This window comes from Choloepus didactylus, chromosome 9 (genome assembly GCF_015220235.1).
Source record: "Choloepus didactylus isolate mChoDid1 chromosome 9, mChoDid1.pri, whole genome shotgun sequence".
Taxonomy (NCBI): domain Eukaryota; kingdom Metazoa; phylum Chordata; class Mammalia; order Pilosa; family Megalonychidae; genus Choloepus; species Choloepus didactylus.
This window is the reverse complement of record NC_051315.1, coordinates 66457194-66477828: the sequence shown is the minus strand read 5'-3', so window position 1 is coordinate 66477828 and position 20635 is coordinate 66457194. Positions and strand designations below refer to the sequence as shown.

Sequence of the window (20635 nt, the reverse complement as noted above, 5' to 3'; positions counted from 1 at the left end):
CTAGCCGCCATCTTAGTTCCCCGAGTGTGTCTTTTTTATTTTTCCAGCAAGAGAAAAAGAAAAAAGAATTTTTTTAAAAAGACTCTAAGTTGTATCAGGTGGCTGTGCCACTTTGCAGATAGAGGGTTGAGTATTAGAGTTAGCAAGCAGTGGAAGGCTCATGTCCTAGCAGATAAACACTCCACCTCCTTTTTAAAACCAATATTGTATAGTACTTCCTTTGCTGTCCTGAAATATAATTTCTAACACACCTACATACATAATTTAAAAAATAAACATAATGCCTTAGCTGTAGCATAAAGAGACATAAAAGAAAAGTATAATAAAATAGTATGCAGTATTTTCAAACTGCAAATGCTTGGATAAAATGTAATGAAATTGCAGATGCTATGAATGCAGACTACATGGGTGTGGTATATTGGTGGCTCAAATACTATGAATGACATTGTCTTTGGTGACATTCAAAATGATAAACATCGCCCAGCACGGGCACCGGCACCAGCCATGGCTACCTAACTGTCTTTCATCCACGCTGGCTGCTCGGCTGCCCCGGCCCGTGGAGAGCTGCCGCCTCCGCCATCACCGCTCCCATCGCTCCGCAATGCGAAATGAAGCTGTTATCACTTCTGGAAAGAAACTTGCCCAGCAAATCAAGCAGCAAGTGTGGCAGGAGATGGAAGAAAGAGTGGCCTTGGGCAAGAGGCGGTGCGCCTGAGCGTGGTTCTGTTGGTGAGAACCCGGCCAGTTACTCCTAGGTCCTCAAAAATACCGGGGCAGCCGCGGACTTGGAAATCATTAGTGAAACAATTTTGAAACCAGCTTCGATTTCAGAGGAAGAATTGTTGAATTTGATCAATAAGCTAAATAATGATGACAGTGTAGATGGCCTCCTTGTTCAGCTGCCTCTTCCAGAGCACACTGATGAGAGAAAGATCTGCAGTGCTGTTTCTCCAGACAAGGATGTTGACAACTTTCATGTAATTAAGGTAGGGCAAATGTGTTTGGATCAGTATTCCGTGCTTCCTGCTACTCCATGGAATGTGTGGAAACTAATCAAGTGAACCCGACGACGCTAGGGAAGAATGTGGTTGTGGCTGGAAGATCAGAATATTGGAACGCACATTGCAATGTTGCTACACGCAGATGGGGCACATGAATGTCCTGGAGGTGATGCCACTGTTAACAATGTCTCATCGGTACACTCCCAAAGAACAATTCTTGCAGATATTGTGGCATCCGCTGCAGGCATTCCAAAACTGTTAATGAAGAATACCATTATTGCTGCAAAAAACAAAAACCAAAACAAAAGCAAAAACAAACAAAAAACAAACAAAAAAACTGCTGAGGGTTGAGGAATGGGAAGTGCTAAAGTCTAAAGAACTTGGAGTAGCAACCAATAAAATATTTATCTTCTGTTTTATGAACAGCCTTCCAAGCCAGTCCAAGAAACAAAATAGGCCAATAGAAATTCAATTTTTTTTTATTCCACTGAAATGGTTTAAATTGGTGCATTGTATTTATTGAAAATTTAAATGGGTGGATGTTTGCACACACAGTTCTCACCCAGGAGCATGCAGTATCCTCCTGGGCCATGGGACCCAAGAGAAGCCATGGCATTGTCACATTGTGAATGTATGCTTAACTTTGTCAGCCCCAACAGGCCATTGCAGTTACAATCAGCCTTTTCCAGGATTGCATTTCCCAAGTGCTACTACAAAAAGAGTTGATATGCACTTTACATTCCAAACCTGTTGAGTTCAACTGGTCAAACCAAAGGAAAAATGTTGCCAGAGAAAATTAAGGGAATGGTAAACAGGAAGAAATGATAGTAATTGATAGTAATTGACTAAGAAAAAAATTACCCAGATTTATACATGTATTATTTGATAGCCAGATTTATCTAAATAAAACAATTGGGTAAGAAAGAAGAAAAGCTATGTCCTAATAGTATTCCTAAGCTGCCGTTTTTGGCTTAGTTGTTGGGAAAATGTTTAGGATTCTATTTATTATTAGCTCTCGTTTTATGTATGTTACCATTCAGTGAGATCTCCCCATGTTAGTTTTCTGGGATTGAAAAGGCTTAGGTTATAAATTATTCATGTGCATTGTCATATTTGGCTTTTGCTATATCTTTAAACTTCATTGTTAAATTTTTTTTACTGCTAAAGAGTATCTGTATGGTTTCTATGTATTTTGAAACCTATTTTTGAAAAACAAAAGTGATAGAGTTGGGCTTGATAATCATGAGGGCATTTTAATTATGCAACTAATTTTTCCACCAAGGAATTGTCAGTTGCTGCTTGCTTTTCTCTTCTTTGAACATGTTGGTTTTTCTAAAAGGTTTTTGAGCGCTTGAGTTAATATTGAATTTAACCAGACTTTTCTGATTAAATCTTTTTTTAATTAAAAAAAGATAAACATCTAAAAAAGTAATGATGACTTTTTTTTAGTCAAATTCCAAATGAAACAAAGTACAATTTCCCTTCAATTTTCTCAGCAGTTGCATTTCTAAAAAATTCAGTGTATATTTAAATCATGCAAAAAGTAATTTGTGATTTTGCTTAAAATGAAATTAGGTTCTAGGCTCAAATGATTTCATGTAGGTTATTTTTACTCACAGGACTGTCCAGTGGGCCATTTAAAAGTCGTTCAGGAAGTGGCAAACTTCTTTGTTCAGTAGGGCTGTCTCTGGATTTGTAGGATGTCTAGCCCTGGCCACTGCCAACTAAATGTAAGTAGGCCCTCCCTGCTCAATCATTGTGACAACCAAAGTGCTCCTCTCTCCAGATATCCAGAATGCTTCCTAGAGCTTCATCTATTGAGAAACATACCAAAAGAATAGAAATACTTTGAAGCCGGTCTTTCAGTCCCTTTGTTGCCGCAGCTGACAGAAGCACTGAGCTTCTAAGAAGTCTTGACAAAGTCCAAAGCCTTTTGACTCAGAGGGGGGCTTTTCTGAACCATTATTAGATTGAGTGTAGCAATAACTAGCTGGCTGTAGTGGAGAGAGCACTGCATAGAAGTCTTAGGACCTGAGATCCAGTTCTGTTTCGCTAATGGTAGTTCATATATGGATGGACTTATCCAAACCTTACTATTTGAAAAGCCCAAAATGACGTTTAGCTAATGATGGGGCCATGTCACATTGTATCTTACTTCTTCCTTCTATGTTGGGTGTCTAACAGTATGAACTATTAACTTTCTGGGAAACTCACTAAAAAAGCATCAGTGACTGGGATTGGCTCATACCAATTTGTTATGATTGGAGCAACTCAATGATTTCAAATCACAAAGAAGAGTGCAGAGCCCCTGAGGGGTAGTTCACCATGAGGAGAAGTTGAACATGAGGACGTGGATTTATCAATAAGGTCCATAGGTTAAAAACTGCCAGAAGTTCCAGGTATAGCGTGACAGTTCTTACCTGAACCCATCCTTGGAAATGAGTATATACCTGGGAGGAAAACAGTAAACCAAAAGAACAATTTCACTAAATTCTTGAACGATTTTGTGGCCTAAACAACCCAAATTTGGACTCCACTCTCATAGTACAAAAGAGGAGGAAACATTTCCCTTCTTGTACTGAGCATTAATCTGTAGTGGTACCAAAAGCTATGGCAAAACTGCTGCCCCGAATATCAGAGGGGCAGGGCCTGGAGCTGCAGAGCCACAGGTAAGAAGGCTGAACCAAATAATCTCTAAGCCTCCTTCTGGTTATGAAATTCTGTGAGTTCTAAGATTATTGTTTCTAAAATCAGAGTAGTACCCGCTAGAAGAAGTTAAGGAGAATTTAAATAATGTAATGAACACCAGTTAGCAAGCAATCAATAATCTTCCCAAGGTATTTAATTTTTTTTATAGCTTGCTTCAAATTTTTTTCATTTATTATGCTTAATAGGCAAATATAGTCAATAAATATTTATAGTAATGTTTTAATAAAGAAGTTTTTGAAAAGGGACAAAGATTAAACAACTTGGTCTTTTTTTATTATTATTATTTAGAGAAGCTGTGGGTTAACAAAACAATCATGCATAAAATACAGGATTTCCACACACCACATCACTACCAACACCCTGCACTGGTGTGGATCATTTGTTACAATTGATGTAGCACATTTTTACAACTGTACTAATAATTAAAGTACACAGTTTAACTTAGGGCCCATTGTTCGTGCACTGTAGTTCCATGGATTTTTTAAAAAAATTTTATTCTTTTACCATATATACAATCTAACATTTTCCCTTTTAATCACATTCAGATATGTATTTCAGCGCTGTTAATTGCATCCACAATGTTATGCTACCGTCACCACCATCCATTATGAAAACATTTCCATCATTCCAAACAAGAACTCTGTACATTTTAAGCCTTAACTTCCCATTCCCCATCCCCACCATGTCTCCTGAAAACCTATATTCTAGATTCTGACTCTATGAGTTTGCTTATTTTAATTTTTTCAAAACAGTGAGATCATACAATATTTGTCCTTTTGTGTCTGGTTTATTTCACGCAACATGGTATCTTCAGGGTTCATCCACGTTGTCACCTGTATTGTAACTTCATTTTTTTAATGACCAAATAATATCCCATTGTATGCATATACCACATTTTATTTAATCATTCATTGGTTGATGGACACTTGGGTTGCTTCCATCTTTTGGCAATTGTGTATAATGCTGCTGTGAACTTCAGGGTGCAAATATCTGTTCGAATCCCTGCTTTTAATTCTTTTGGGTGTACACCTAGTAGTGGAATTGCCAGGTCATATGGTAGTTCTATGCTTAGCTTTCTGAGGAACAGACAGACTGTCTTCCAGAATGGCTGCACAATTTTATGTTGCCATCAGCAAGCCATCAGTGTTCCTATTTCTCCACATCCTTTCCAACACTTGTTATTTTCTGTTTTTGTTTTTAATAGCAGCTACTCTAATGAGTGTGAGATTGTATCTCATTGTGGTTTCAATTTGCATTTCCCTGATGGCTAATGAAGTTCAGCATCTTTTTGTGTGCTTTCTGGCCATTTGTATCTTTTTTTGGAGAGATCTCTTTCAAGTCTTTTGCCCATTTTTAAATTGGGTTACTTATCTTTTTGTTGTTAAGTTGAAGGATTTCATTATATCTTCTGGATATTAATCCCTTATCAGATACATGGTTTCCAATTATTTTCTCCCATTGTGTATGTTATCATTTTACTTTCATGATAAAGTTCTTTGAGATGCAAAAGTTTTTTTATTTTGATGAGGTCCCATTTATCTATTTTTTTGTTGTTGTCTTTGTGCTTTGGGTGTAAAGTCTAATAAACTGTTGCCTATCACAAGGTCCTGAAGATGCTTCCCTATGTTTGTTATTTAAAGGAGTTTCATAGTTTTAGTTCTTATATTAAGGTCTTGATCCATTTTGAGTTGATTTTGTTTATGGTATGAGGTAGGGGTCTTCCTTCTGTTTTATGTAAATGGAGATCAAGTTTTCTTAGCACTATTTTTTGGAAAGACTATTCTTTTCTAATTGAGTGGTCTTTGCCACCATGTCAAAAATCAGTTGGCCATAATGTGAGGGTTGATTTCTGAGCTCTCAATTCTATTCTACTGTTTGATATGTGCCAGTACAATGCTGTTTTGATTATTGTGGCTTTGTGTTAAGTTTTGTTTTTGATTTTTTTGTTTGTTTGGTTGGTTTTTTTCTGAATGTTTACTAAACATTTATTCATTGGTAAAATTACATAGAATGTAACACCATACATGACTCTAGAAACAGATGAAATGACGAAAAATTTGCCAGTGATGTGACTCATGCTGAATAAACATTAATGTCCCATTTATCTATATTGAATATCTAACAAGATGAAAAATATCCTGAACATATTGTTATTAAACTCACCACAAAAGTATGAAGACAGCATTATCAATATTAAAATTTAAAATGGATACAAGAGATCATGCTTTTGCTTTAAACAGAAAAACTCTTCATTTAAAAAACTTTGAAAAAAATTTAAGTTCCCATGCTCCCAAATGTCCACTTGTGATGTATTTGATGAAGTAAACATGTTGGTTTCATTAGCTACTCCAATTATTATCATTATTATTATTAGTTAGTTCCAAAATTTGGAAAATATTTTTTATGTAAGAAGAAATCTTATATAGATTCACAATGAATTACATTTTGATGAATATCCAGGACTACCCTTCTAAAATCAGTGGTAGTGGAGAGTCAGCCAGGACAGATGACGGTTGGAGAAATCTTTCTTTGAGTCAACAACTATGACCAACTCCACTGAAAGCTAAGGGGACTGCTCGGGTTTGGGTCATATAGGACTGTCAACTCAGAAAACGTACATCCTAATTTTGGTTCAGAGGCCAAAGAAGCTGTGTGTGGCTTCAGTCAAGTCACTTAATTTCTTTTGTCCATTATTCCCTGAGGACAAGATAAGTAGGCTGGAGTACCTGGTTTCTAAGGTTCCTTTCAAGGATTAATTTCTTTGATATTTAGATGACAGGGGTTGTCAGGATGGAGTATGTTCTAGAGACTGTCTAAGGCCTTTTGCCTAAAGATGTGGATTCTTAAAAACTGATGTTAATTAAGAACTGATGTCACTAACACTTATAGTGTGATATCAGCATTCCCCAGAGAGGGCTATTTTTTTTTTTTTAAGTATAATTTAATTAGTATTTTCTGGATCAGTGTCCTTGAAGAAAATTTGCAGTTAGCCCTTTTCAAAGATTGAGGTGGCATAAACTTATACAAGAAAGTCTTCTAATGGTCAAAAGAATTAAACCACAGAAAGTTTAAATTAATCATCTGGATATGTAAGTAATACAGCTCATTATAAAAGTTTGAAAAATATGTAAAAGTATTAAGAGGAAAACAAAAATCACTAAAGCTAACTTCTGTTACTGAATCACAGACAGTTTCGATGAATTTGATTTCAGTTTACAAATAAGGAAACAGACCTTAGAGGTAAAGTAAGTTAGTTGCTCAAGGACACAAAGCTGTTATCAACAGAGACGGAACCCTGTTGCCTGATTCCTAATCCTAACTTTGATTCTCCAAATCCTGCTCCTTCATTTATTTTTTTTTTTTTATTAAATTCAGTTTTATTGAAATACATTCACACACCATACAGTCATCCATGATATACAGTCCACTGTCCACAGTATGATAACATAGTTATGTGTTCGTCACCACTATCTATCTCTGAACATTTTCCTTACATCAGAAAGAACCAGAACAAGAATAAAAAATAAAAGTGAAAAAAAACACCCAAATCATCTCCCCATCCCACCCCATTTGTCCTTTAGTTTTTATCCCCATTCCTCCACTCATCCATGCACTAGATAAAGGGGGTGTGATCCACAAGGTCTTCACAATCACACTGTCACCCCTTGTAATCTACATTATTATATAATTGTCTTCAGGAGTCCAGACTGCTGGGTTGGAGTTTGGTAGTTTCAGGTATTTACTTCTAGCTATTCCAATACATTAAAGCCTAAGAGATGTTATCTATATAGTGCATAAGAATGTCCACCAGAGTGACCTCTCGACTCCATTTGAAATCTCTCAGCCACTGAAACTATTTCGTCTCATTTTGCATCCCCCTTTTGGTCAAGAAGATACTCTCAGTCCCACGATGCCGGGTCCACATTCATCCCCGGGAGTCATACTCTGCGTTGCCAGGGAGATTTACACCCCTGGGAGTTGGGTCCCACGTAGGGGGGAGGGCAGCGAGTTCACTTGTAGAGATGGCTCAGTTAGAGAGAGAGAGGGCCGCATCTGAGCAACAAAGAGGTACTCGGGGAGACTCTTAGGCACCATTACATACAACTTTAGACTCTCCTTTGTGGTAATGAGCTTCATAAGGGCAAGTCCCATGCCCGAGGGCTCAGCACATCAAACCGCCAGTCCCAATGTTTGTGACAACGTACGCTAGGGGATCAGCATCTCAAAGTTTAGAGATAGGCCTTACAATTCAGGGATAGAGTTAACTGCTGTAAGAGCTTACAATCTAGGGACTATTACAATTATTGTGTCCACGTTAGGCTATGTTCTAAGATTCAATTCTGAGTTTACACATTGTAGTTAGTCCATATTGGTGAAGCATCATCCCTCTCACCATGTTTTCTCCAACACTTTTACTCCTATATATATATTTTCCTACAATTTTATAGAGTTATATTCCCATACCATACATTTATCCACAGTGTACAATCAGTTGTTCATGGTATCATCATAAAGTTGTACATTTATCACCACAATCAGCATTTGAACATACTGATTACTACAAGAAAAATTGTTTTTTTTTTTTAGCAATAAGAAAAAATGATAAAAAGAAAAATAACATGTCATACAATACAATATACTACTAAGGACAGCAAATAACACCACTACCAAGAATCCCATATTACTCCCCTATATCCCCTTCTCATATACATTTAGCATTGGCGTATTGCCTTTGTTACATTTAATGGAGGTATACTACAATGTTACTGTTGACCATAAACTCCAGTTTGCTTTGACTATGTTTTTTCCTGAATACCATCCCTTTTTGAAATTTCTACATGGTTGACATTCATTTGCTTTCCCACATGCAAAAACATTTTTATATTTGTATATTTAGTAACAGTCATTGGCCACTCCAGTTTTTGCCACGTTATACAGTCCCAGTCTTTATCATCTATCTTTACCTCTGGTGTCATACATTCTCCTATCCCACCTCTTTCAGCTTTACTCACAGACATCTTTGTTCAGTGTACTTACAATACCGTGCTACCATCACACAGTATTATGCTATCTATTTCTGGATCTTTGCAATCAATCCTAAACATTCTGTAGTCCTTCAGCATCAAATGGCTGATCTCTGCCCTCTTTCTATCTCCTGGTCGCCTGTGTTGTCAGCTTTTAACTCCCAAAGTTTGTTCATTAATGTCCGTTCATATTAGTGAGACCATACAGAATCTGTCCTTTTGTTTCTGGCTAACTTCACTCAACATAATGTCCTCAAGGTTCATCCACATTATTACATGATCCATGTCTTTGTTCTGTCTTACAGCTGCATAATATTCCATCATGTGTATATACCACAGTTTGTTTATCCACTCGTCCTTTGATGGACATTTGGGCTGTTTCCATCTCTTGGCAATTGTGAATAATGCTGCAATAAACATTGGTTTAGAAATGTCTGCTTGTGTCTTTAGTTTCAGTTCCTCTGAGTATATAGCCAGCAATGGAATAGCTGGGTCATATGGCAAATCTATATTTAGCTTCCTGAGGAACCTCCGTACTGTCTTCCAGAGTGGTTGCACCATTCTACATTCCCACCAACAATGAATAAGTGTGCCTCTTTCTCCACATCCTCTCCAGCACTTGCCATTTTCTGTTTTTTGGATAATGGCCATTCTGGTAGGTGTGAGATGATATCTCATTGTGGTTTTGATTTGCATTTCCTTAATAGCCAGTGAAGTTGAGCATTTTTTCATATGCTTTTGAGCCATTTGTATTTCCTCTTCAGAAAAATGTCTGTTCATGTCTTTTGCCCATTTTTTAATTGGATTGTTTGTCTTTCTGTTATTGAGATGCAGGATTCCTTTATATATTCGGGATATTAAACCCTTATCTGATATGTGGTTTCCAAATATCATCTCCCATTGTGTAGGTTGCCTTTTTACTTTTCTGACAAAGTCCTTTGATGTACAAAAGTGTTTAATTTTGAGGAGATCCCATTTGTCTATTTGTTCTTTGGTTGCTCGTGCCTTGGGTGTGAGGTCTAAGAAACCACCTCCTTTCACAAGATCTTTAAGATATTGCCCTACATTTTCTTCTAAGAGTTTTATGGTCTTGGTGCTAATGTTTAGGTCTTTGATCCACTTTGAGTTAATTTTGGTATAAGGTGTGAGATGGACATCCTCTTTCATTCTTTTGGAAATGGATATCCAGTTCTCCAAACACCATTTATTGAACAGGCTGCTTTTTCCCAGTTGCTTCGGCTTCACTGCCTTATCAAAGATCAGTTGTCCATAGATGTGAGGGTCTACTTCTGAACACTCAATTCGATTCCATTGATCAGTATATCTGTCCTTATGCCAGTACCATGCTGTTTTGAGCACTGTAGCTTTGTAATATGCTTCAAAGTCAGGTAGTGTGAGACCTCCCACTTCACTCCTCTTTCTCAAGACATTTTTGGATATTCGGGGCAACTTACCCTTCCAAAGAAATTTAGTTATTGGTTTTTCTATTTCTGTAAAGTAAGTTGTTGGGATTTGAATTGGTATTGCATTGAATCTGTAAATCAGTTTAGGTAAAATTGCCATCTTAACTATATTTAGTCTTCCAATCCATGAACATGGTATGTTCTTCCATTTTTTCAGGTCTTGTTCAATTTTTTTTAGCAGTTTCTTATAGTTTTCTATGTAAAGGTCTTTTGTGTCCTTGGTTAAGTTTATTCCTAAATACTTGATTCTTTTGGTTGCTATTGTAAATGGGATTTTTTTTCTTGATTTCCTCCTCTTGTTGCACATTACTTGTGTATAGGAACACTACAGATTTTTGCGTGTTGATCTTGTAGCCTGCTACTTTGCTGTATTCATTGACTAGTTCTAGTAGCTTTGCTGTAGATTTTTCTGGATTTCCTACATATAGAATCATGTCATCTGCAAATAGTGAAAGTTTTACTTCTTCCTCTCCAATTTGGATGCCTTTTATTTCTTTTTCTTGCCTAATTGCTCTAGCTAGAACTTCCAGCACAATGTTGAATAGCAATGGTGATAGTGGGCATCCCTGTCTTGTTCCTGATCTTAGAGGAAAAGCTTTCAGTCTCTCCCCATTGAGTGTGATGTTAGCTGTGGGTTTTTCATATATTGCCTTTATCATATTGAAAAAGTTCCCTTCTATTCCTATCCTTTGAAGTGTTTTCATCAGGAAAGGATGTTGAATTTTGTCAAATGTCTTTTCTGCATCAATCGAGATGATCATGTGGTTCTTCTGCTTTGATTTATTGATGTGGTGTATTACATTAATTGATTTTCTTGTGTTGAACCAGCCTTGCATACCTGGAATAAATCCCACCTGGTCGTGGTGTATAATTCTTTTAATGTGCTGCTGGATTCGATTTGCGAGTATTTTGTTGAGGACTTTTGCGTCTATATTCATTAAAGAAATTGGTCTATAATTTTCTTTTTTTGTAGTATCTTTGCCTGGTTTTGGTATTAGGGTGATGATGGCTTCATAGAAAGAGTTAGGTAGCTTTCCCTCTTCTTCAATTTTTTTGAAGAGATTGAGCAGGATTGGTACTAATTCGTTCTTGAATGCTTGGTAGAATTCACATGTGAAACCATCTGGTCCTGGGCTTTTGTTTTTTGGGAGCTTTTTGATGACTGACTCAATCTCTTTACTTGTGATTGGTTTGTTGAGGTCATCTATTTCTTCTTGAGTTAATGTTGGTTGTTTATGCTTTTCTAGGAAGTTGTCCATTTCATCTACGTTGTCTAGTTTATTAGCATATAGTTGCTCATAGTATCTTCTCATTATCTCCTTAATTTCTGCAGGATCGGTAGTTATATTTCCTTTCCCATTTCTGATTGCATTTATTTGCATCTGCTCTCTCTTTTTTTTTTGTTAGCCTAGCCAGTGGTCCATCGATTTTATTGATTTTCTCAAAGAACCAACTTCTGGTTTTGTTGATTCTCTCTATTGTTTTCCTGTTCTCAATTGCATTTATTTCTGCTCTAATCTTTGTTATTTCTTCCCTTCTGCTTGCTTTGGGGTTAGTTTGCTGTTCTTTCTCTAATTCCTCCAGGTGAGCAGTTAGCTCTTCAATTTTTGCTCTCTCTTCTCTTTTAATATAGGCATTTAGGGCAATAAATTTCCCTCTCAGCACCGCCTTTGCTGCATCCCATAAATTTTGATAAGTTGTGTTTTCATTGTCATTTGCCTCGAGGTATTTACTAATTTCTCTTGTAATTTCTTCCTTTACCCACTGGTTTTCTAAGAGGGTGTTGTTTAGCCTCCATATGTTTGTGAATTTTATGACCTTCTGCCTTTTATTTATTTCCAACTTCATTCCATTGTGGTCTGAGAAAGTGTTTTGTATAATATCAATATTTTTAAATTTGTTGAGACTTGCTTTGTGACCCCACATGTGGTCTATCCTAGAGAATGTTCCATGAGCACTTGAGAAAAAGTGTATCCTGCTGTTGTTGGATGTAGTGTTCTATAAATGTCTGTCAGGTCTAGTTCATTTATCACACAATTCAACATCTCTGTTTCTTTAGTGATCCTCTGTCTAGATGTTCTATCCATTGATGAGAGTGGTGTATTGAAGTCTCCAACTATTATTGTAGAGGTATCTATTTCTCCTTTCAGTGATCGCAGTGTTTGCCTCATGAATTTTGGGGCATTCTGGTTTGGTGCATAAATATTTATGACTGTTATGTTTTCTTGATGAATTGACCCTTTTATTAATATATAGTGTCCTTCTTTGTCTCTTTTAATTGTTTCGCTTTTGAAGTCTAACTTGTCTGATATTAATATAGCTACTCCTACTTTTTTCTGGTTGTTGTTTGCATGAAATATCTTTTTCCAACCTTTCACTTTCAGTCTATGTTTGTCCTTGTGTCTAAAGTGAGTTTCTTGTAGACAGCATATAGATGGGTCCTGTTTTTTAATCCATTCTGCCAGTCTGTGTCTTTTTATTGGGGAGTTTAATCCATTTATGTTTAGTGTTATTACTGTAAGGGCAGTACTTTCTACTACCATTTTGTTTTTTGGAATTTATATGTCATATCTTATTTTTTCCTCTCCTTTTACCTTTCCTGATAATCTTCATTTCTGCACTCTTCTCCAACTCTCTCTCTCCTGTCTTTTCCTATCAGCCTGTAGCACTCCCTTTAGTATTTCTTGTAGTGCCGGTCTCTTATTCACAAACTCTCTCAGTGTCTATTTGTCTGAAAATGTTTTAATCTCTCCCTCATTTTGAAGGAAAGTTTTGCTGGATATAGAATTCTTGGTTGGCAGTTTTTCTCTTTCAGTATCTTAAATATATCATGCCACTGTCTTCTTGCCTCCATGGTTTCTGCAGAGAAATCTGTACATAGTCTTATTGACTTTCCCTTGTATGTGATGGATTGCTTTTCTCTTGCTGCTTTCAGAATCCTCTCTTTGTCTTTGACATTGGACAATCTGACCAGTAAGTGTCTTGGAGTAGGTCTATTGGGATCTATTCTATTTGGGGTACGTTGTACTTCTTGAATCTCTAATTTTCTGTCTTTTATAAGAGTTGGGAAAGTTTCAGTGAATATGTCTTCTATTACTCTTTCTGTCCCTTTTTCCCTCTCTTCTCCTTCTGGGATACCCATAACACATATATTTGTGCATTTCATGTTGTCACTCAGCTCCCTAAGACCCTGCTCATATTTTTCCGTTTTTTTCACCATCTGTTCTTTTGTGTGTATGAATTCGAATGACCTGTCTTCCAGTTCACTGATCCTTTCTTCTGCCTGTTCAAATCTACTGTTGTGTCCCTCCATTGTGTTTTTCATCTCCTCCATTGTGGCCTTCATTCCCATGAGTTCTGCCATTTGTTTTTTTAAGTTTATGAATTCTTCTTTATGGTCAGCCAGTGTCTTCTTTATATCCTTCAGCTCTTTTGCTATATCTTCCTTCATTTCATCAAATTTATTTAGCATTAGTTGCCTCCACTCCTGTGTCTCAGCTGAGCTATTAGTTTGTTCCTTTGGCTGGTCCATGTTTTCGTGTTTCCTGGTATGGCTTGTTATCTTAAGTTGTCTAGGCATCTGATTCTCTTGATTAGTTTATTTTGGAGCTTGTTTTCTGTCTTTTACCTAGTGGTTTTCTTGTTGGTTGGCTTTGTTTTCTGGCCTCTGTTATTCAGTTCAACTTATTCTAGACCTCTAACTTAGGTTCTATTTAGTTGATCAGAATTTTTCCCCTCTTGTTTTTTCTGTTTCTTGCTCTGCCTCTCTGTAACCTTTTTGTGATTGGGTCTCCTCAGATATGGTCGACCCTAGTCAGATTTTCCCAGTCTAGTGAGGCCCAGGTCTCATTGGGAAGATATGGAGTTTTCCTGAGAATGAGACCCTCCTATGAGGCCTTTAGAATTGGTGCTTTTCCTCTCCTGTCCAGCAGGTGGTGTTGGCCAGCCCGCGGCTCCCCCACCAGTGTAAGGAGGTATGGAGCCTTTAGTTCTCCTGGTGACTCTGATCCTGTCAGGGGCGTGGCTGACTGAAGCTGGAATCTGAATTCCAGCCCCTGGGGTCTGAATTCCCAGAAGGAGGACTACCAGTTGAGCTGGGCCTCCCTCCACTCTCCCAATCCTCAGAACTCCAGTTGTCTCTCAGGGGCACTATTCCCTTCTCCTCTCTCCTCTTTGGGGCCTCTCCAGGTAGATTCCTTGGTCAGCCTGAGTTGCCAATTAAAGACGGGGGCTGGAGGCCTTCAGTAGTGAATACGGAATTCAAAGACACTGTGGGTACTCTGTCTCCCCTCAAGCCCAGCCTAGTCCCTCAACCTGGGCCCTCCGATTGAAAATAACCACATATATTACTTTTAGATTTAAAAATAAAATAAAAAAAAAAAGTAGAAAAGAAATCAAGAAAAAGAAAAAAGGAAAAAAAAAAAAAAAAGGAGTCTCTTTTAAAAGTCTTTCCCCAGGCTGGAAGTTTTGTCAGTGTCAGAATAGAGCATTTAAAGATATGCTTTGGGCTATTGTCTGATAATTACTCTCCAACCGCTTCAGTTCCACCCCTGCCGGGGGCTATTGAAATGTAAAAAGATAAGGGATCAGTGAGAAGCCAGAAGGGACAAAATGTAAGGGAAAAAAAAAATGGCTTTTTTAGAGTCTGGGAATGGGTGCCCGCTTTTACGTGCCCCCACTTCTTGGAGCCCAGCCCTTCTTTAGCACCCCAGCTCCCAAAGTTAGTTAATTACTTTGTTAATTAATTCTGCAGTTGAGGCTGGGTTGAGCCTCCCTTCTTGCCCTCAGCAGATTGCTGTTTTTTGGGTTTTTTTTCCCCCCCTTTCAGGGAGCCGGCAGCAAGACAGTCTGTGAGGCCTGGGTGGGGAGGGGCGCCAGACCCCTGGTCTGGGGAACTTACAATGTTCGCTGCGATCTCAGCTTTTCCTCCAATTCCAAACTTGTGTCCAATGTGTGACTGGTTACTGGAGACCCCGAAAACACTGTTTCATATAGTTCTTGGATAATTGCCAGCTGCTCTAGGGGAGAGACAAAACTCTGCTCCTCACCACTCCACCATCTTGCCCCGCCTCTCAAGGGCTATTTTTAGAAATAGGAAATAGCCTCAAACTAAATAAAACAAATAAAACAAAATCATCATGGGATCTGGGCCTTAGTTCCTTTATCTGTTAAGTGGGAAAGTTGGGGTGACAATATCCTTCCAATTCTAATATCTCCTCCCTTTTCAATCTGTTTTTTAGAAGCTTCTCTCTTCTGGGATGTGTTCCCATAGAAGTGGGTTAGAAAGCCTCAGAGTTCCTTTTGGTGTAGAGTCCTATGTAAGGCATACTCCATGTGAAAATTCTCTCTGTTTGCATAAAAGTAATCAGTTCTTAACTTATTCAGCGGGAATTTCAATACAAAGTTCTCTGTTAATCATAGCAGACCATGAGGTAAATACCAGCACCTCCACCACTGTCTATACAGGAGTCATTCTAAAAGTACAGAAGACAACCATTATCCAAACAACATCTATCTGAGAAATTGCCCTGCATCCAAATACTGTGGAAATCAATAAATACAACTGCTATGCATTTAGGCTAGTGGTAATTTGATGCTCTAATACCTTATAATTAATTGTTACCCTGTTTTGGTATTTTCTGTTGCAAGTTAAAAACATTTATAGGATATCTAATTTTAAGTGAGAACTAACTTCATAAACAACATTTGTCTCTTAGAGTCCATGATACTGGAACAGGGACTGAAAAAGACTGAGGAAACCCCAAATTTGCAAAAAGCAAAATGAGTCAAATTAAACATGTAAATTTCTCAACACTATCAGGGATCCCTAGTTTCCAACACAGTACATAAAAAATTGTCTTAAAATATCCAAGTCATTGGACATCACTTTGATCCATATCAAATAGTAATTGGTCTATCACCCCTAGCCCAAAGGAAACAGCACACACAGCACACCACAAAGCGCATAACTGGGAGGCAAGTTATTGCTGTGGAGGAAGCATCTGGAGCTTTAAAAGTTCATTACATCTCTAGCAGAGAGAAGGAGAAACCACATCAACTATAACTCAAACTTAAAGAGGACTACTGACCCCCCTGGCTAACAAATCCAGGGCAGTAGTCTATTACGAAAGTGAAGGAATCCTCAACCCATATATTCAACATTTCAAAAGGCCACTAGGTGGATTTTAGGGTTGTTTTGTCTGTGTGGTTTTTAGTTTTAGGTTTTCACCTTCCTCTGAAGCATCAAGGATTGGAGGCAGGATATAGGTTACAGGATCTGGTGGATCAATGGTCTGATTCAGTATGGCAAGTCCTATGTTCCCATTATCCTGCTGAGTGCAGCAGTTCTTATGGGTGAGTCATCAAGCCCCTCGATCCCACTGTAGAGGGAATGGGAAATTCTTTGTTCCCTGTCATCAAACACTGTGTCGATGGGCAGCTCAGGTCCAACGGGGCTCCCAGGTAACTTTAGCTCATTGCATTTGCTTATTCACCTCACTACAATAAGCTGGATCATTCCTCGTTTGTTTCCTTCAGTAGACATAGACCTTCTTAGTGTTTCCATGGCATCTTGGTTTGTCCTGCCCAACAGGGACTCTCCATTTACTGCTGTCAGTTGATCATTCTCCCGAAGCCTTCCATCTTTAGAGGCTGCTCCTCCGTTAATGATGGACTTAACAAAGATTCCCAAATCCGCATAGTTCTCTTTTGACCTTTGACACCGATACCAAGACCAGCTGATCCTGAATCATTAAGTGGAACTTCAAACATCAGAAATTCCCTGGTGCCATCTGGTGTGAGAACAATATCCTCATCTGCTTTCGTTTCTTTTGGAATCTTCATCTGGCTTGGCTCTGCATTCAGTTCCCTCGGGTGGAAGGCTGGTTCCTTCCATCTTTGTGCTTCTCAGCAGGGATTGGGATTTGCTTGCTAAATCTACTCCATTTACCTCTCCAAGTCTATCCCCTGCCTTAAGCCTGCCATCTTGAATGGCAGCCCTTCTTGGGAGGATGTTTTTGACATAAATTGGAGCTGAACCACCTATTGTTACATCTGGGGAAGTGATGCTAAATCCCAAACCTTCTGTACCTTTCTTTAGCTGGATATTAATCCGCTTGCCTGTCTTTTTGGTGTTATAACCACTGCTCATGTTTGTGTTAAATACATTCTTCAGGGCTGGGGCCAGGGCAGACGGTAGCTTTCTGGGGGGGTGGGCGCTGTGAGATAGTCATGGATGGGAGTCCGCTGATCCGGCGGGCTGCTCCGCCAGGGTGCCCGCTGCAGTGCCGGGTGTCCGGCGCTGGTTGCTCCTGCTGTCCAGGTGCTGGCTGTCAGGGCTGAAGCAGCTGGGGTAGTAACTGTTCTTCTTGCTCTGGGATCGTTGTTCATACTGCTCTTTATTTGCTGCCGGAACCACGTGGAACCAAATTATGGGTGTTCGCATGGCTTGACAAAACATGTGTTGTGCTTGTTCAAATCTTCTGTTTTGAAGGTCACCATCATTACTCCTGACAATGCAATCATTCTTATGAAAAAGGTTTTCTTGTTCAGCTTTACCACCTTTCTCCAATCATTTTACTAATAACCCCAGGGTTTCCAGAGAAAAGTTGGGTATATTCTCTAAGCCAGTGTCAGCATGTCAAACTGGTTCAACATGGCTGTTGTCTTCTTCTGTGCCGTCCTCATCCTGTTCTTGCTTCTCCAGCCACTTGTCCACCATTGGATGACTGGCGCTCAGGGATGAGCGAGCACTGTCCCTCTGAAATTGGCCTCCGTGGGAGGGTTCTGTAGTTTTCATCTTTCTTCTGATCTCAGGCTTTGGGGCTGCCAGTGGAGTGTTGCTTGAGGAAGCCAGCTGTTGTGGACCAGAGTGTGGGGCTTTTCCGTGAAGGCTCTCCAGAGGAAAAATTATTTATCACTGACAGAAGCTGAGATGCCAATTAAAGCTGCGTCACTGCTTCGTCGGACATGAAGAAGCATATTTGCACGAAGGACAGAAGGTGTGACCTCAGTTTCACTTGTTGCTTGGTAAAGTTGAAAGGCTGAAATGTTGGTGCCAAGCTCACTAACAAATATCTCTGGACTCTGGGTGCCTGTGGAGATGGCACTGGTGCCATCACCTCCGTAGTGTGGCTCTTGCTCATCAAACACTGCTACCAGTCTGTCTGTATCATCTGCTACATTGCATAGAATGTCATCAGGATCCAGAATTCCTCCATCTCCGTGTTCCAAACGATGCCCCTGAATCCAGTAGTTTGGATCTTTGGCGATGGCTTTCCTGTAGCATGTCACCGCTTGCTGGATGAGGTTGAAAACGTTCATGTTGCCGTCTCTGCACGGCACGACCACCCGGGTCCTTCGGAAACACACGGTCACTTTCATGCTGCCGCCACCGTCCGGCTGGCTGCTCCCTCGCTGGCCCCTCGGCTGGAGCGGCCCCGGGCCAGGGCAACTGGACACTGGGCGCTGCGGAGCCGGCAGCAGCAGCGGCAGTGGCGGGGCCGGGGGGCGCTCGGCTCGCATGCTCGGCGCCCTGAGGGCCGCGCGGCCCAGCTTCTCGCTGCCCGCGGGCCGCCCTCCACCCTGTGTTAAGTTTTAAAATTGGAAAGTGTGAGTCCTCCGACTTCATTCTTCTTTTTCAAGGTGTCTTTAGCTATTTGAGGCACCCTGTCCTTCCATGTAAATTTGATGATTGGATTCTCTATTTCTGCAAAGAAAATTGTTGGAATTTTGATTGGAAATGCTTTTAATCTATAAATTGTTCTGGGTAATACTGACATCTTAACAGTATTTAGTCTTCCAATCCATGAACACAGAATGTCATTTCATTTATTTAGGTCTTCTTTCATTTCTTTTAGGAATGTTTTGTAGTTTTCTGTGTACATCCTTGGTTAGATTTATTCCAGATATTTGATTCTTTTAGTTGCTTTTGCAAATAGAATTTTTTTTCTTAAGTTTTTCTCTGATTGTTCATTGCTTATGTATAGAAACACTGTTGACTTTTAGGTGTTGATCTTGTACAGCACCACTTTGCAGAACTCAATTATTGGCTCTAGGAGCTTTGTTATGGATTTTTCAGGATTTTCTGTATATAGGATCATAGCAAGTCCAAATAGGGAAAGTTTTACTTCTTCCTTTCCAATTTGGATGCCTTGTGTTCCGGTTTGCTAAAGCTGCCATTATACAAAATACCAGGAATGGATTGGCTTTTATAAAGGGGGTTTATTAAGTTACAATACAAATTTACAGTTCTAAGGCCATAAAAGTGCCCAAACCAAGGCATCAACAAGAGGGTACCTTCACTGAATAAAGGCCAGTGGTGTCTGGAACACCTCTGTCAGCTGGGGAGGCACGTGGCTGGTGCCTGCTTGTCCTTTACTCCTGGGTTGCATTTCAAGATGGCTTTCTCCACAATACCTTTGGGCTTCTGTCTCTCTTTGCTTGGTTCTCCTGGGGAGTTTCTCTCTAAGCATCTGGGAGTCCTCTCTTAGCTTCTCTGGGGCAAACTCAGGGCTTCATCTCTTAACTTACCATCTCCAAATGTCTCCAAGCATCTGGGCTTGTGTTGGCTCTTAACTTCTCTTAGGGAAAGCACTGGATTATGTATCTTACCTTCTCTCCAAAATGTCTCTCTCAGCTTCTTGTTTCTGTGAGCTCCCTTAAAGGACTCCAGTAATCTAATTACAATCCATCTGGATTGAACAGGGTCACATCTACATGGAAATAATTTAATCAAAGGTCTCACCCACAGTTGGGTGAATCACATCCCTATGGAAACAAAAGGTTGCACCCAAGAAGATTGAATTAAAAGATCATGGCTCTTCTGGGGTCCATAACAGTTTCAAACTGGCACACCTTGTATTTATTTTTATTGCCTAATTGCTCTGGCAAGAACTTCCAGTACAATGTTGAATAGCAATGGTAACAGTGGACATCCTCGTCTTGTTCCTGATATTAGGGGGAAAGCTTTCAGTCTTTCATCATTAAGTAGGATGTTAGCTGTGGGCTTTTCATATATGCCCTTTATCATATTGAGAAAGTTCTCTTCTATTCCTAGTGTTCTAAGTGTTTTTCAAGAAGTAGTGCTGTATTTTGTCAAATGCCTTTTCTGCATTAACTGAAATGATCATGTGTTTTTTTCCTTCATCCTAGTAATGTGGTGTATTACATTAATTGACTTTCCTATGTTGAACCAACCTTGCATACCAGGGATAAATTCCATTTGATCATGGTGTATAATTTTTTTAATATGCTGTTGGGTTCTGTTTGCTAGTATTTTGTTTAGGGTTTTTGCATCTATATTCAAAAGAGATATTGGTCTATAGTTTTCTTTTCTTGTGCTATCTTTGTCCAGATTTGTTATTAGGATGATGTTAGCCTCATGGAATGAGTTAGGGAGTATTTCTTCCTCTTCAATTTTTTGGAAGAGTTTAAGCAG

At 39.2% G+C, this 20635-nt stretch overlaps 2 pseudogenes; one reads left to right on the top strand and one right to left on the bottom strand.

Moving 5' to 3' along the window:
* Positions 1–466: 466 nt before the first annotated feature.
* On the top strand, positions 467–14167 carry LOC119543757 (annotated as a pseudogene).
* A 2343-nt stretch (positions 14168–16510) lies between these two features.
* Positions 16511–18579, bottom strand: LOC119544612 (annotated as a pseudogene).
* Between the last annotated feature and the right edge of the window lie 2056 nt (positions 18580–20635).